Source organism: Macaca fascicularis, chromosome 13 (genome assembly GCF_037993035.2).
Source record: "Macaca fascicularis isolate 582-1 chromosome 13, T2T-MFA8v1.1".
In the NCBI taxonomy this organism is placed as follows: Eukaryota; Metazoa; Chordata; class Mammalia; order Primates; family Cercopithecidae; genus Macaca; species Macaca fascicularis.
The window spans coordinates 52,907-70,691 of NC_088387.1; the positions used below are offsets into that span (position 1 = coordinate 52,907).

The following is a 17,785-nucleotide window of genomic DNA, read 5'->3' on the forward strand; positions in this document are numbered from 1 at the left end:
TGTTTTAAATTGAGCCTGGTAGAGGGGGTCGCCTGGAGCACCTTCCGGGGTCGTTCTGCCTCTGAGCTGTAGGATGGGGCCGGGCTTCCCCTCCGAATCCTGGGTACAGCGCGATCACTTCTTAAGTTGCCCCCGCCCCCCAACTCCGCCCCACGCCACCCCCCAGCTTGTCGAGGAAGAAAGGGCCGGATCCCGGCGGGCCTCCTGTCGCCTCGGGCCCCCCGCGGCGTGGGCGGGGTCCCGGCTGCTGCAATGCGGGAAACGGCAGGGGTGCTCTGGGTTCCCGCCTAGCGTCTCCGAGGCAGTCAGGCAGCCCCTCGCGTTTCCGTTGGAAGATTTTAAAAAAGGGTTTCCTGCGCTCGCATGTGCTGTCGCCTTCCGGCTCGTGACAAAACCGAAAACTAAAATGGGTCCCAGGCCCTCCCCGCCAGCCTCCGCGGACGGGAAGGAGCAGGAATCGGGGACTCCGGGACGTCAGTGGCGCTGCAGCGCGGGCTCTGTGCTTCCCCTGTCCTGTAATGTGGAAAGGGCTCTCCAGGAGGGGCCGAGCCTGGGCCCACGACGCAGGCGCTCCGGGAGGACATTTAACATTGAAGAGCGAGAGGTGGTGGAGACTGCGCTCCCCAGGCCCCAGGTGCACGTAGGGGCACCGGTGCCCAGGTTCAGGAGGGTGAGGCCTTCTTGGCCAGGTAGCCTTGTTAAATCTATCTGAAAATCACAGATAACTAAGTATCAAGTCGTCACAGATCATTTTAGTATCCTGAATGAGATGGCTACGGAAAACATGAAAACGTCGTTACTGGTTACGTGCATGATGCATCCAAAACATTGTTACCTGCACAGTGGCAGCACTGATATTTGTGGGCTTTTGAACGTGTGGACTGGAGTGTTAAGAGCCCTTCAGAGTTATGACAGTAGTTTGATTTGAATGTTCTTTTCTTGGCGAATAAATGCTGTACATTGAATTTACCCAGGAAACTAGGAAGGTGAACCCACACGAAGGACACAGGCCTGTGGGCTGCTCCAGGCGCCCTTAGGGCGTTGCAGGGCCTGAGCCATGCGCTTCCTGCTCAGCCTCCTGAGAGCCGTGACGGCGTCTCTGTTCTGCCTCACACTGGACCCGCTAGTTTCATATTCTTGTTATGGTTCCGAGGCTACAAGCGGTTGGATTCTGTGAGACACTCTCTGTCTTCCTCCTCCGGCTGCTTTCAAATGGGTCGTCTTTTTTTAGAACTGATTTTTTAAGCAGTGATTGATGGGGTGAGTTGTAGTGCTGTCCTGAACTGCAGAGGGAGCGCATTGAGGAACCTGGGTTTTGATGCTGTGCACATCAGCAGAGTCACCAGCCCAGGGCCCTGTCAGTCCCATTATTAAGCTCATTTCTTGCTCTTGTCATCGTTACTCAGACGCCTTAAAAAAAAAGCAAACTCCTGCTTACCGTCACTGGCTGAGTTTGGCAAATGGGTGTTTACCCTGGAAAGAGGAGCATTTTGTCCTCTGGAACGTCTAAGGCGCCCTTTGGTGAGGTGGTCTGTTTCTGACCACTCTATCCCGTGGGCGTCCTTCCTACTTCCACCTTCCCTTTCCGAACGCCTCCGCCTCCAGGGCTTTAACTTTCCTTCTGTGTGTGTGCCACGCAGAGGTTATGACTGTTGTGCCAGTGCCCTGTTTCTTTCTTTCTTTCTTTCTTTCTTTCTTTCTTTCTTTCTTTCTTTCTTTCTTTCTTTCTTTCTTTCTTTCTTTTCTTTTCTTTTCTTTTTTCTTTCTTTCTCTTTCTTTCTCTCTTTCTCTCTCTTTCTCTCTCTCTTTCTTTCTTTCTTTTCTTTTCTTTTTTCTTTCTTTCTTTCTCTCTCTTTCTCTCTTTCTTTCTTTCTTTCTTTCTTTTTTCTTTTCTTTTCTTTTCTTTTTTCTTTCTTTCTTTATTTCCCTCTCTTTCTTTCTCTCTCTTTCTCTCTTTCTTTCTTTCTTTCTTTCTTTCTTTCTTTCTTTCTTTCTTTCTTTCTTTCTTTCTTTCTTTCTTTCTTTCTTTCTTTCTTTCTTTCTTTCTTTCTTTCTTTCTTTTTTTTTTTTTGAGACGGAGTCTCACTCTGTAGCCCAGGCTGGAGTGCAGTGGCCGGATCTCAGCTCACTGCAAGCTCCGCCTCCCGGGTTCACGCCATTCTCCGGCCTCAGCCTCCAGAGTAGCTGGGACTACAGGCGCCCGCCACCTCGCCCGGCTAATTTTTTGTATTTTTTAGTAGAGACGGGGTTTCACCGTGTTAGCCAGGATGGTCTCGATCTCCTGACCTCGTGATCCGCCCATCTCGGCCTCCCAAAGTGCTGGGATTACAGGCTTGAGCCACCGCGCCCGGCTCTTTCTTTCTTTCTTTCTTTCTTTCTTTCTTTCTTTCTTTCTTTCTTTCTTTCTTTCTTTTCTTTCTTTTCTTTCTCTTTTTCTTTTTCTTTTTCTTTTTGCTGAGGGCCCAAAACTTGCTGCATCTCAAAAGAAGCAATTGCATCCATTTGTTCGCGATGAGCATAAACTGCTCTTTAAGGGAGACTAATTGGTAAACCCGGCTGCTGTGGGTAGAAAGACAGAGGTGGCTGCGGAAGCAGGGCTCTGCCTCTTGGAAGCCTGCACAACCTTCCTGCTTTCTTTCTTCAATATCCGCGGGGGGGGTGGGGGGTGGTTAATTTTAATAAGCCCTGGAAACCAACAAAGCAGGAAAGTGCTAAGACATTGAGGTGTGAGGTTTAAAATGACAACCAGCAGCCTCTCATTCTTCCTTCACTGAGGAAGGAAGGAACCAGTTGCCTCTTCGTTTTGGGGCTGCAGGGTATGTTTGGCAGAGACACTGGCCCTTTGTGCTGTGTGACTCATGAATTGAGATAGTTCTTTACTAAGTGTTTTGTGCAGTAGGTATGAAAATGGGGAAAGAGGGAGCACTGTCCTTGGTGGAGAGGCGTGGAGAGACGCTGTGATACATAGCGAGTCCTTTTTTTCTGGGCTCCTGGTTTTCAATCTTTTTCTTCTTTTTTTCCTAACAGCTTGAAAGATGATTTTTGTGTCTTAATTAAAAGATTGAAGACTGTGGGTCAGACCCAAACTAATTCCATTGGCATCAAAGAAAAGGATTCTTTACATATTTATCTATAGGCACAATTTATTTTTTTATTTTTTGCTGAATTATCTGGTTAGTCAAATCATACATTAGAGAAGCAATATTAAAAATTAAAAAATAAAAAATGTGTCTGTAAACGTATCCCCCTTCCATTCCAGTCTTTGTTTCTGTGTAATTTTAGAACCTTGGACCATGATGTACATAGAGTTTATATTCTTTTAATATCTTGCTACTTCATTGTTTTCATGTTTAATCTTTGGGTTGATGTATCACAGGTTACTTGACCGTTTCTTACAGGTGTTTGGTTTAGTTTTTTTTTTCCCTTAACGCTAATGTAAATTTGAGTGTTTGGATGGTAGTTTTAGCAGAATTTAAGGCAGAGTCTCAGTTAGGGTGATGGATCGATTTATAGTCCCTAGTTTGAGGAGAGAGGTGGCAATATGCCCTTTCTTCTAAAATTGATATGTTAAATCACAATGGACATTTACATGATTTTGAGCACTTGGGACTCCCCTGGGGTTCACTGGTATTGCACGGTCCGGGCTGGGGATCTTCTGCTGGAGAGGCCCCCAGCGTGCCCAGCGCAGGGTCCTGAGTGTGTTGCTGCAGGACAAGCTCTGGGCTTTGCCCTGCAGCGGCCGTCGCTCTGGGAAGAGCTGGCTGCTCCAGGAATGAGGCCTATGCTCTGAAGCTCACATTCAGCAGACCAGCAAAGGTCAGCACAGATGACCTTATATGAATCATTCATTTAACAAGCATTCATGGAATACACATTCCATGCAGTTGGAACTTAGAGTGGAAGGCCATCAGTTCACTGTTGTCTCAGCAGAACTTTGTCCCTGGGTCCCTGTTGAACTTAGAGTGGAAGGCCATCTGCTCACTATTGTCTGAGCAGAGCTTGGTCCCTGGGTCCCTGTTGAACTTAGAGTGGAAGGCCATCAACTCACTGTTGTCTGAGCAGAGCTTGGTCCCTGGGTCCCTGTTGAACTTAGAGTGGAAGGCCATCAGCTCACTGTTGTCTGAGCAGAGCTTGGTCTCTGGCTCCCTTTTGTAGCCTCCGCTCCTAGGAGGTGCACGGTGAGTGTTGGGGGACCCTCCACAGGCACAATTGCTGAACAAGGACCCCTCCCAAGGGTGTCAGCCCTAGGCCCTGAGCTCTGAAGAGGAGGAAGGCATTCCTGGGGCCATCTCCCCTTCTGGATACTGAGCTCTGCACAGAGAGAAACTCTTCCACATTCACTGCAGTGAAGTTCATACTTTAGAGACTGGGGCCTGCATTCCCCAGAATTTCCATGGCCACAGGTGGTGGCCGCACCATGCGACTGGTGTCTATGTTCCCTGGAATTTCCGTGGCCATAGATGGTGGCTGTACCATGTGACTGGGGTCTGCATTCCCTGGAATTTCCGTGACTGCAGGTGGTGGCTGCACCATGCGACTGGAGTCTGTGTTCCCCAGGATTTCTGTGACCACAGGTGGTAGCTGCACCATGCGACTGGAGTCTGTGTTCCCCAGGATTTCTGTGACCACAGGTGGTAGCTGTACCATGTAACTGAGGGTCTGCGTTCCCCTGAATTTCCGTGGCCATAGGTGGTGGCTGTACCATGGGAATGAGGGTCTCTGTTCTCTGGAATTTCCATGGCCATAGGTAGTGGCTGTACCATGCGACTGGGGTCTGCGTTCTCCAGAATTTCTGTGGCTGCAGGCTGTGGCTGCACCATGCGACTGGGGTATGCATTCCTCGGAATTTCCGTGGCCATATATGGTGGCTGTACCATGTGACTGAGGGTCTGCATTCCTTGGAATTTCCATGGCCATAGATAGTGGCTGTACCATGTGTCTGAGGGTCTGCGTTCTCTGGAATTTCTGTGGCTGCAGATAGTGGCTGTACCATGTGACTGAGGGTCTGCATTCCTGGAATTTCTGTGGTCGCACATGGTGGCTGTACCATACAACTGGGGTCTACATTCCCTGGAATTTCCTTGGCCACAGGCGGTGGCTGCACCATGCATCAGGTCTTCTGTCTCAGGAGTTGGTGCCATTGTCTCTGTTATTCCCTCGCCTGACACACAGAGGCAGTTCCTGACTTTATCACTCCCAGGAAACACACAGGCATCTGTTTTGGATCCTTGTTTTATTTCCCCATCACCTTTCTCATCAAAGGGAAATTCACATCCCTCTAAAGCTGAAAATGGTGTGGGGCCCCCTGGTGGTCTTTCCAAGGCATTATCAGCAGGTAAATTAGATCATGTGGGCCAGTGTACCTGAAATGAAAACAGAAAGGTAAGTCGTGTCACTAAGCTTTGGTGGGAGATTCAGGGTCTTTGTTAGTGGCAGAATCATCCAAAGTAAGTTGTTTGTTCACTGCAGATCTAGATGGTTGGCTGTGTCAGGATTAACCTTAGCCAGTGTCGACAGAGTGTCGCTTAATCCTCACAGAAGCGTGTCAAGTACATTGAAGAATAGCTGCCAAGTTTGCTATTGTCGGGAGAGAGGCAGGTACGTCTCTCGCTTAGCCCAGTGCTGCAGGAGGCCAGGCTCACGTCAGGCTGTGCGTGTGAGTGGGTTGGATTTTTAGCACTCTGGGACGGTAAAGCACAAACATCTATTTTTAACTTGTGGGTGACCTTCTTCTGTGCTGCTTGAGTCTCTGTGGGCCTTTCTCTGTTTCCTTCCTGAGGAGTCTGTGCCAGGGTCCCAAGCGTTCTCTGGGCTGCACATCCGCGCCTGCCCAGTGAGGAGCCTCCTCCTGGTGGCTGTGGGACTGGGCTGGGCCCACACTGTCAGCATCGTCTGGGGTAAGCAAGCCCGTCCTTCCACACCTCAGTGTCCCCAGCTGTTGAACAGGGCTAATCAACTGACCGTCAGGATTAATGGGGATCAGATGCGCTCATCTCATAGCCCTGCTTGGTAAATAGCCACTTCCACTCTGTCCTCCAATGTGCTACTCTAGACTTTTTCTTTACCTCCATTTAGCCAGGTGATTCGAGGTGACAGTGACAGTGACTATCAAGAGGGATGTACAGAGGAAACCAGTGGAAGAGAGCTCGAGGAGCAGACATGGGCGCAGGGAGCACAGTGCGGGGAGCACGGCTGCAGGGAGCATAGGCATGGGGAGCACAGATAGGTGTAGGGAGCATGGGCGTGGAGAGGACGGGTGCGGGGAGCACGGGCGTGTGAAGCATGGGTGCGGGGAGCACGGGTGCTGGGAGCACAGGGCATGGAGAGCATGTGTGTACTTGCTCTGCTCTGACAGAGGCTGCCGAGCATGTACTCTGTGCTCAGATGGGTCAGAGCCTCAGTGCCTCTTTTTAAAAAAAAAAAAAAAAAAAAAATCTTTTTTTAAAGATAGGACTTCTGTCTTCCTGGTGGCCCCTTTTAGTCGATACTCTTTTAAGCCTGGTTTTCCAGAGAAAAGCTAGGAAGGATGGCCTATATAGGTTCCAGTCTGGGCATATCTGGAAGAATGGGTCTTTTTTAGGTTTGAGTCTGGCGTACCTGGGGACATCTTTGAACCTCCACTCAGAGTCCCAGAACCACGTGTAGAGGCTCCCCAAATGTCTGCTGGGACTTTCCCCTCTGCTCGCGGATGATGAAGAGCAGAACCTCACCCTGCCACGACCTCTGGGGTCCTCCTTCCTGGAGGGCAGTGCCTTGGTGACCAGCGTGTGTAGGAGTCTGAGCTGGCACCTTCGGGCTATGCTGTGCAGCGGGGGCTCATGCCATGGGGCATTCTTGTGTTCTGCACCGGGACTGGTGACGTTGGGCATCCTCGTGCAGTGTGGACCACATGAGGTGCACATGAGCCAGACAGCTCCCGGAATTCGGAGCCTGGCTCTGTCTCAGGCCACCCACCTGTCTGTGGCATTTTTGAGGGATTGTGGGGACCCTATGAGTCTGTGTCCCCACCCTCACTGGCTGGACACCTGTGCCAGGCTGGAGTTTTATGTTTCACCATCCCCTGTTCCGAGTTGTGTGAATATTTATTTTCATTACCTACTCTCATGAGCTTTCCCTTTTTTAAAAAAAAAAATCGGAGACAGACTTTGAAGTCCTCTGGCCCTACCGTTCGTGGACCTAATGGTATTGCAGAAATTATGACCTCAATTATGTATAATAACTGGGGCTACTTTAAAAGTCATGTAAAGGAACAAGGTGGAGTAGTCATTTCAAGCTGTACATCATGCTGGATTCTTAAGTGAACATTATCAGGCTTTCAACACGTTTTCTCTTTTTATTTACTTTGGAGAATATAACGGATGCTCAGAAGCTGTTGGGATTTAGTAAGAGGAAGTTATCCTTAAGAAGCTATTTAAGCAAGGGGACAGTTGGAGTAAACGTAAATTATGAACACACACCTATTCCAAACCAGAGAAATAAAAGCATCAACTGTACTGGGGTTGAAACTTGGGTGCTAGTGTGTCTTTCCTGCCCACAGTGACTGTGGCAGTGCTGTGGGCAGGAAATTCTGGAAAGAAGACTCGGTGCCAGTGGTAATTTTTGTGACGATTCATTTGCTTTCAGCTCAAGTGACTATAGTCTTACTTGCAAATGGCTGGGTCTCCACCAATGGACCACAACACTGACATAGGACACATGAGAAATGACCCTTGGGTTTTTAACAATTATTATTTTTAATGGACACATTATAGTACATATCCATGGGATACAGTATGATATTTCAATACATGTTTTTCGTGTGTAATTAGCAACTCAGGGTAATTAGCATGTCCATCATCTCAAACATTTGTCATTTCTTAATGCTGGGAATATTTAAAATCCTCTCTTCTAGCTGCTTGAAAATATACAATAAATTGTAAACTATAGTCACCCTACAAGGCTATAGCACACTAACCCTTATTTTTACTATCTAGATGTAATTTTGTATCCATTAGATAACCTCTCCCTTTCTGCCTTCCCGCCGCCCTTTCCTGTCTCTAGAAGCCACTGTTCTACCTTCCGAGGGTAGAATATCGTTTTCCTCATAGAGATCTTTAACCTTCTTGGTTAGATTTCTTCTGAGGTATTTTTATTTTTATTTTATATTTTTGTAGTTAAATGGGATTGCTTTCTTGATTTCTTTTTTCACTGGCTCATTGTTGGTCTATAGAAATGCTACTGATTTTTATATGTTGATTTTGTATTCTGTAACTTTACTGAATTTGTTTATCAGTTCAAAGAGATTTTTGCTGGAGTCTTTTTTTTTTTTTTTTTTTTAATATATAAGAGCACATTGTCTGAAAACAGACAATTAGAGTGCCTCCTTTCTACTTTGGGTGCCCTTGATTTCTTTCTCTTGCCTGACTGCTCTTGACTAGGACGTTCAGTGCTGTGTTGAATAGGCGTGGCACAAGTGGGCGTCCTTGTCTTGTTACAGATCTCAGAGAAAAAGCTCTTAGTGTTTCCCCATTCCCCATTATGTTAGCTGTGGGTTTGTCACATATGGCCTTTATTGTGTTGAGGTATTTTTCCTTCAGTGCCTCTTTTGTTGAGACTTTCTATCATGAAGCAGCGTTGAATTTTATCAAATGCTTTTTCTGTATCTATCGAAATGATATTATGGTTTTTGTCCTTAATTCTGTTGATGTGATGTAGCATGATTATTGATTTGTGTTTGTTCAGCAATCCTTGCATCCTGGGATAAATCCCACTTGATCATGGTGTATAATCTTTTTGATTTGCTGTTGGATTCAGTTTGTTAGTATTTTGTTGAGGATTTTTGCATCTGTGTTCATCAGGGATATTGACCTATAGTTTTCTCTTTTTATTGTGTCCTTGTCTTATTTTGGTATCAGGGTAATGCTGGTCTTGAAGAATGAACTTGGCAGGATTCCCTCCTCTTCAATACTTTTGGAATAGTTTGAGAAGAATTGAAACAAAAATGTGTAGAATTCAGCTGCGAAGTCACCTAGTTCTGGGCTTTTCTTTGTTGGGAGACTTTTTATTATTACTTAGTCATACATGTTACTCATTATTGGTCTGTTTTAGGATTTCCGTTTCTTCTTGGTTCCATCTTGGTAGGTTGTACGTGTCCGGGAATTTATCCATTTCTTCTAGGTTTTCCAATCTGTTGACATATAGTTGTTCAAAATAGTCTGTAATGATCCCTTGTATTTCTGTGGTATCAACTGTCATTCTCCTTTTCTGTTTCTAATTTTATTTCTTTCGGATTTCTTTTTGTTTGCTTAGTGTAGCTAATGGTTTGTCTATTTTATTTATCTTTTCAAAAAACCAACATTTTTTTCTTCATTTTTATATTTGTTAGTTTCAAGTTTATTTAGTTCCTCTTTGATCTTTGTTATGTCTTTTCTTCTACCACTTTTGGATTTGATTTGTTCTTGCTCTTCTAGCTCATTGCAGTTCGTTGTTAGGTTGTTTATTTTAAATCTGTTTTTTAAATGTAGGAGTTTATTGTTATAAACTTTCCTCTTAATACTGCTTTTGCTGTATACCATAAACTTTGATATGTTGTGTTTCTGTTTTCATTTATTTCCAGAAATTTTTAAATTTCCTTCTTCATTTCTTCATTGACCCATTGGCTATTCAAGGGCATATTGTTTAATTTCTATGTATTCATACAGTTTTGAAAGTTCTCCTCGTTGTTGATTTTTTTTAAAATTAAACTTTGTGTTCTAGGGTACATGTTCACAATGTGCGGGTTTATTACATATGTATTCGCGTGCCAAGTTGGTATGCTGCACGCATTAACTCATCATTTACATTAGGTATATCTCCTAATGTTATCCCTCCCCCCTCCCTCCTCCCCCCTCCCCACAACAGGCCCCAGTGTGTGATGTTTCCTTTCCTGTGTCCAAGTGATCTCACTGTTCATTTCCCACCTATGAGTGAGAACATGCGGTGTTTAGTTTTCTGTCCTTGCGATAGTTTGCTGAGAATGATGGTTTCCAGCTGCATCCATGTCCCTACAAAGGACATGAACTCATCCTTTTTTATGGCTGCATAGTATACCATGGTGTATATGTGCCACATTTTCTTAATCCAGTCTGTCATTGATGGACATTTGGGTTAGTTCCAAGTCTTTGCTGTTGTGAATAGTGCCGCAATAAACATACGTGTGCATGTGTCTTTATAGCAGCATGATTTATAATCCTTTGGGTATATACCCAGTATTGGGATGGCTGGGTCAAATGGTATTTCTAGTACTAGATCCTTGAGGAATGACCACACTGTCTTCCACAATGGTTGAACTAGTTTACCGTCCCACCAACAGTGTAAAAGTGTTCCTATTTCTCCACATCCTCTCCAGCACCTGTTGTTTCCTGACTTTTTAATGATCACCATTCTAACTGGTGTGAGATGGTATCTCATTGTGGTTTTGATTTGCATTTCTCTGATGGCGAGTGATTATTGTAGCAGGACTAGCCTCAGACAAAACATGATGGGAGGCTACATGTATCAGCTAACAGAACAAAACGTTTTACACTGCTTTCTCAAACAATGTCTGGAATTTACAGATAACACTAGTAGTTTTGGTCAGGGGTTAATATTATTATTATTATTTTAACCACCAGGGCCAGGTGGTGGTGCCAAGGTCCTCTAGCTATTTATCTTCCTTCTGTTTCTTTCTAACTTTTTGTTTTCTCCCCCTTCTCCTGTCTTATAAACTAGGGAAAAGGGGAGACGGGGAAAAGCTGGGAAAGACAACAGGAGAAGTGGTGGTCTCATTCTATATTATGAGCATTTTTTCATGTCTCTATTGGCTGCATAAATGTCTTCTTTTGAGAAGTGTCTGTTCCTTGTTGTTGATTTATAGCTTTATTCTGTTAGAGTCTGAGAATATCCTAGATGTTATTTCAATTTTAGAAAAAATGTATTGAGAATTCTTTTGTAGCCTAACATGTGGTGGATTCTAGAGAATATTCCATGTGCTGAGAAGAATGTGCATTTTGTATCTGTTGGATGAAATGTTCTGTAAATGTCTGTTAGGTCCATTTGGTCTACACTGGACTTTAAATTTGATGTTTTGTTGTTATTTTTTGTCTAGATGACCTCCAGTACTGACAGTGGGATTTTGAAGCTCCTACTATTGTTGTGTTGGTGTCTCCCTGTCTCTCTCTATACATATATATGTATATATAAATTTATTTGAGACAGAGTTTTGCTCTTGTTGCCTAGGCTGGAGGGCAGAGGTGCAATCTCAACTCATTGCAACCTCCACCTCCTGAGTTCAAGTGATTCTCCTGCCTCAGCCTCCCAAGTAGCTGGGATTACAGGCATGTGCCACCATGCTGGGCTAATTTTTTGTATTAGTAGAGACAGGGTTTCACCATATTGGCCAGGCTGGTCTTAAACTCCTGACCTCAGGTGATCCACCTGCCTCCACATCCCTCCCAAAATGCTGGGATTATGGGCGTGAGGCACCGCGCCCGACCTCTCTCTCCATTTAGATCTACTAATATTTGCTTTATATATCTGAGTGCTTTGTTGTTGGGTGCACATATACTCGTAATTGTTATATCCTTTTGCTATTTTGATCTCTTTATTATATAATTACCTTTTTTTCTCCTTTTTACAGTTTTTGACTTAAATTGTGATTGATCTGAAATAAATATGGCTACTCTTGCTTACTTTTGATTTCCATTAATGTGGAATGTGTTTTTCCATCCCTTCACATTTAGTCTATGTGTGTCTTTGCAGCTGAACTGTGTTTTTTGTAGGCAGCATATAGTCGGTTTTTCTTGTTTTAAATTCATTCAGGCCGTCTCTATCTTTTAATTGGGAATCTTGGGATTATTTTGCTATTGATATCACAGTCCAGACATTAAGATTTTCTCACTTAAGTCGCTTGTACACAAATTAATATGAAGAGGAAGTAGAGTTTTTCTTTTGTCCTTTTGAAGAGAGTGATGGATTATTATTTTGACTTCATGCAAGTGAGGGACTCACCATGCCTGTTGGGATTTTAGAATTTCTTTCCTGTTATTAGGAACAGCAATGATCTGTAATGGGTTCCTGGAATCATCCAGTGATGGTCTGAATATCTTAAAAGTTTCCTTTCATGTCTCATTTTCTATTTCTCCCCTAGTAGCCATGCACCCGGGGCAGGACATGGCCTTACATTTCCTTGGTTTCTTGATGATTTCTTAGGTTTAGTGTTTGACACAGTTAGGATTCTGGATAAAATCAGCCCTTCTGGGAAGTGTGTAAGTCAAACAAGGACTTTCTGGTGGCGTTATACAGGTTTCCCATGCCCCGTGAGTACAGGAATAGCCCCCTGGGGAAGGAGAATGGGCACATGATGGCAGGGAGCCATTCTTGGATGGTCCCATCGTTCTGCAGGAATTGTCATGCAGGAAGAAGAAGCACATGGCGACTGAGCTGGTAGTGATTCTGCTGATACTTTTGATCGTTATGATTTGCTCCTGAAAGGTGATGTGGGATGAACTGCAATATTTAGAATGCTGACATTCCTTGAAACAAAGATATAGAAAAAGGCTTATAATTGCATGATGCCTTGTAGTTTTCAGCTGCTCTCATGTGGATCCTTTTTCGTCCTTCTGAAATGCTTTCCCAGGAGAGAGCGTTGTTCTTCGTGTATAGATGAGGAGCCTGGGTTTCAAATGGTTAGGAATTCAGTGCACGCATTGGAATCTTTAGTTTCCTGGAACATTTTCTATTCAAGTATAGACCACATGGCCTCTAAAGGCTGGCTCATTCTTAACACCGCGAATGGGGATCCAGCCTCACCTCTGGGGTGGGTGGCAGGAACTCCACAGCCATCCTGGGTGCTCTGGGGTGGGGTGGCTGAGCTGTGGCAGCCCCTCCCAGCTGAGCAGCAAGGCTGGGGAAAGCTCATTCCATTCCCCTTGGTTCTAACCAGGTAGAGGCTTACACTGCACATTTCCTTAGCTGGGAACCTTTAGAACTTTACATTTAAATCTAGTCTGTGATCCAGGGGGTAGACACATGGGTATTCACTGTACGATTCCTACATTTTTTGTATATTTAAAAAAATTTTTTATGTGTCGTGGATGACAAAAGAAATGAGACCCCTTTGAGTTAGCTTTTCTGTACAGCATCTTCTAGAATCAGGAGGCTGGACAGGGTTTAGTTTCATCAGAAATCTGAATCTTTCTGGTCAAGAGACGGCACTATTAAGTTCTTGGTTGTGTGGTTTCTGGGAAAGAAATATTCTAAATGAGTTCCAGGAATCACCTCTGTGGGATTTCTACAGGAAAAGTGACCACTCTTGAAGCTTCGCTGTCACTAACAAGAATAATGGTGACGGTTTCTAAGCTGTCTCCAGCCAATCTTTAGTTCTTTTATGCAGAGTGCTTTTATTCCAAGTGAAGTGCCCTTCTGTTTAATAGTGACCTCCAGTTATTACAGGGATTGCAGCTGCATTTGATGGACGTGAACCTGCTCATCTCTGGCTCCCCAGCTTCGCCTCTGGGGTGCGTGGCAGGCGCTCCACAGCCATCCTGAGTGCTCTGGGGTGGGAAGTCTCTAGGGGGAGTGGACAGTGCATGGCCGGGACGTTCCTGTCCGACGTTCCACACTGGTGTATAGGCGTCTCTGCCCTGTTTCCTCCGTCCGTGCGTCTGTGGCGTTTCCTCTGTTCGTGCATCTGTGGACTGTTTTCTCCGTGAGTGCCTCTGTGGCACGTTTTCTCCGTCCATGCGTCTGTGGCGTTTCTTCCATCCGTGCGTCAGTGGCGTTTCTTTTGTCCCTGCGTCTGTGGCACTTTTCCTCCCTCCGTGCGTCTGTGGCACTTTTCTTCCCTCCATGCGTCTGTGGTGTTTCCTCCGTCCGTGCGTCTGTGGTGTTTTCTCCGTCTGTGGATCTGTGGCGTTTCCTCTGTGAGTCTGTGGCCTGTTTTCTCCATCCACGCTGAAGGCCGTCACTTCTCTCTAGTCACCACTTACTGATCGCTCCCTGTGTGCTGAGCCTGTGTCAGGCGTGTGGCGTGTGTCACCTGTGTGGCAGGGGTTTGCGTGACACACAGGGACACACGCTTGGGGAGCTGCAGTGATGGGGTCATAGCCACGCAGCTCAGCCCTCGGTCTGAGGGTCTTGGTGCCCACCCAGCTCTTCCCGAAGCAGCCTCGGGGCAGATCCCAGCTCTGCTTTCTCTCCTCGAGGTACCTCATGAGGTAAACTAAGCAAATCGAAAGTAGGAAACAGTTGTGAAATGAGGCCTGGGTTCAAGTGTGTGTGTTCATTTCTCTTTACATGTTTACTTCACGTACCCCCAATGATATACTTTCCAGCTGGTATAACAATTAATTACCAGCCATTACTGGTACAAAATTCCAGGAAGGATATTTGAGGAGGGCATAGTCTCAAAAACATGCTTGATTTTCACAGTTGTGATTTGCATGATAAAGCTCTCAGGACTGTGACTTTCTTTTGTTATCTTATTTTTATTTTTAGACCCTTGGGAGGAAGTTATTTAGTGATTACTTATAATTGTGAAAATAATGTAATGATTACAGAATCTCATTAGAATAAATACTATATTTTCTGTTCCTTATGTCAATGAAATCATCTTAATCCAGGCCGATGTTGGCAGGAATTGTCACGTTTAAAATGGGTAAGATATTTATGTGATGTGACGACCTCCCGTATCGTCTCTGGAACATATCAGAACTTTCATCTCAATTCTCACTTGTTGACACCCTACCTTGTTTTGTAATTATTCTTGTTTGCATCAGAATTTTGAATCCACGTACCTGAGATGATACTTACGTATGCATGTACGCATGCATGTGTGTGCATGTGTGTATGCGTGTGTATGTGCGTGTCCACGTGTCCATGTGCACGTGTATATGCATGTATGTGTGTGCATGTGTACGTGTGTATATGAGTGTACGTGTATGTGCATATGCGTGTGTATGCATGTATGTGTATATGTGTGCATGCATGTGTGCTCATGCACACATGTGTATGTGTGTATGTGTATGCACATATGTACACGCGTGTGTACATGTATAGGTACGTGTATGCATGTGTATGCATCTGTGTGCACACAGATATACCTTTTCCTTTCATACAGGCTGTTTTGAGTATTGCTGTTAGGCAGTGACAACTTTCTGTTTCCTCAGTCAGAAAATGGGTAGCTCATCATTAATAAAGATGAGCATTCAACATCAAGAATAACTAAATACAAATGAAATTATCATATTAAATAAATAAATTCCAAAACAAAGGCAATGTTCTGTACTATGTGTTCACATTGAACTTTCTTATAAAAATCGGTGTGAATGTTTCCCACTTATTGGAAATCACATGACTAGTTTAAGCCAAAACGTGGAATATTAATTAATTCTGTTTTCAGATCACTTTTGCATATTTATGATTGATCTGTTCTGCTGTTCTGGAAGCTCTGAAAACCACTCTCTCTTACTCTAGCTGGTGCCACGGTTGTGAGAATTCAGGGAAACAAGGTGTTTGCCAGTTTAAGTATTTTAGATCTCAAACTGCCTCTTTTCTGCATCATAAACCAGTCTTAAAGACAGACATAGTGTGACTTGTAGTGGATTATGTCAGTTTTATTTTCTGTGGCTGAATCATCACTCTACATTGTGAATTAATGTTATTTTTCAGATCGTCTTTATAACACAGGGAGGTTCTCCAGTGTTGAGTGCAGGTTCAGTGAAAGTACTAACACTGTTACTACGGACTTAAACAGACTTGTTTTCTGGGGTGATAACCTTGGAGTCAGGCATTCAGTGTCCGCCCATCTCTTGGTTCCGAGTTCTCGGTCCCCTCCCGCTCTCCTCTCCCTGTACCCTTACTACTGTCTTACCTTCTTTTTGACTCCTAGGCCCTCGGAAGATGGTGTGTTGGGGGCAGGTGCCTGCTGTGAATCTTTGATAACTTTGGGAGAGAACTTTTTCTTTGGAGCAAGACCCCTCTCAATAAACTTTCAGTAGCCTGAGTATCATCTGTTGTGTGAACTATTTGTGGAAAATGTTCAGCATTTTTCCTTGGATTTTGACTGATCTTTCTCCACCTGCCAGTTTCTTCTCAGTTTGCCATGTCTGTACCCTCACCAACCCGTTCCAGCCTGGTTACGTGTAAAGTATTTGAAGCAGAGCTCTGCAGATGAGAGAGTGTGTGTCACCCCCCGAGTTCCCTTCCTGGCCTCTGAGTGTCGGTTGTGTTTTGTTCCGAGGGACGACTCTGAGGCTCCTGGCCCCTGTTTTGGAGCACCCCACAGCAAAGTGGGTGTAAAATGAAAAATGGGTTTATGCTGTATTATTATAATTCATAGAGTAGATGATAAAAATGCTTGAATCTGAACAGCAACTGAAAATGAGGACATGGTACCAGTTTGGATGTTGGACGACTTTCTTGAAAAAAGTTTTCATCAAATTTAGAAACTGTGAGTGTGCTGTTTTCTATTTCATACTTAGAATCTGTATAGTGTGTGTTGTATGAATGTGTTGTATGAGTGTGTTGTGTTGTATGTGAGTTGCATGGGTTGTATGTGTGTTGTATGTGCATATTGTGTTGAGTTGCACTTATTGTACGTTTGAGTGTTGTGTGTTGTATGAGTGTGTTGTGCGTGTATTTGTGAGTTGCATGCTTTGTATGTTGTATGAGTGTTGTGTGTTGTATGTGTGTATGTGTATGTCGTATATGAGTTGCATGTATTGTGTGTGATGTATGAGTGTTGTGTGTTGTATGAGTGTGTTGTACATGTGTTTATGGGTTGCATGTGTTGTGTGTTGTATGAGTGTTGTGTGTTGTGAGTGAATTGTACATGTATTTGTGTTGAGTTGCGTGTGTTGTGTGCATGTTGTATGTGTTATATGTTGTATGAGTGTGTTGTACGTGCATGCTGTGTTATGCGTGAGTTGCATGTGTTGTATGTGTTGTATGAGTGTATTGTATGTGTATGTTGTGTTATGAGTTGCATGTATTGTGTGTACGTTGTATGAGTGTTGTGTTGCATGAGTGTGTTGTACGTGAATGTTGTGTTGAGTTGCGTGTGTTGTGTGTGTTGTACGTGCATGTTGTGTTGAACGTGAGTTGCATGTGTTGTACGTGAGCTGTATGAGTGTGTTGTGTGTGTATGTTGTGAGTTGCATGTATTGTATGTATGTTGTATGAGTGTTGTGTGTGCATGTTGTGTTGTGAGTTACGTGTGTTGTGTGTTGTATGAGTGTTGTGTGTTGTATGAGTGTGTTGCATGTGCGTGTTGTATGTGAGTTGTGTGTTGTGTGTGCTGTATGAGTGCATTGTACGTGCGTGTTGTGTTGTATGTAAGTTACGTGTGCTGTATGTGTGTATGAGTGTGTTGTACGCACATGTTGTGTTGTGAGTTGCATGTATTGGTTATGTGTCGTATGAGTGTGTTATAAATGCACATTGTGTTGTGAGTCACATGTATTGGGTATGTGTTGTATAGGTTGTGTGTGTTTGTGTGCAGTGTGTGTTGTCAGTGTTGTATAAGCCCATTGTACATGCGTGTTGTGTTGTGTTGCATGTGAGTTGCATGTTGTCAGTGTGTGCCATGTGAGAGGCGTGGCATCCACATGACTGCTCCTCAGTGAGTCCTGCCTTGCAGCCCCTTCAAGCTTGTATCTTCCCGAGCAGCCTAGAAGCAGCAGCCTGTTTGCCTCTGCCCCTCCCCAGGGGGCCTCAGCCAGATCCTGTGCTCAGCCCCCGGCTGGGCAGTCTGCCTCTCTTGTCTCTCTCTCTTCTCTCTCATCGTCCT

General features: G+C 44.5%; 1 protein-coding gene across 1 annotated transcript in view; it reads left to right on the top strand.

The window, feature by feature from the left end:
• Positions 1–17,785, top strand: part of LOC135966929 (uncharacterized) — a 42,936-nt gene that overhangs the window by 1,653 nt on the left and 23,498 nt on the right. The window lies entirely within an intron of this gene.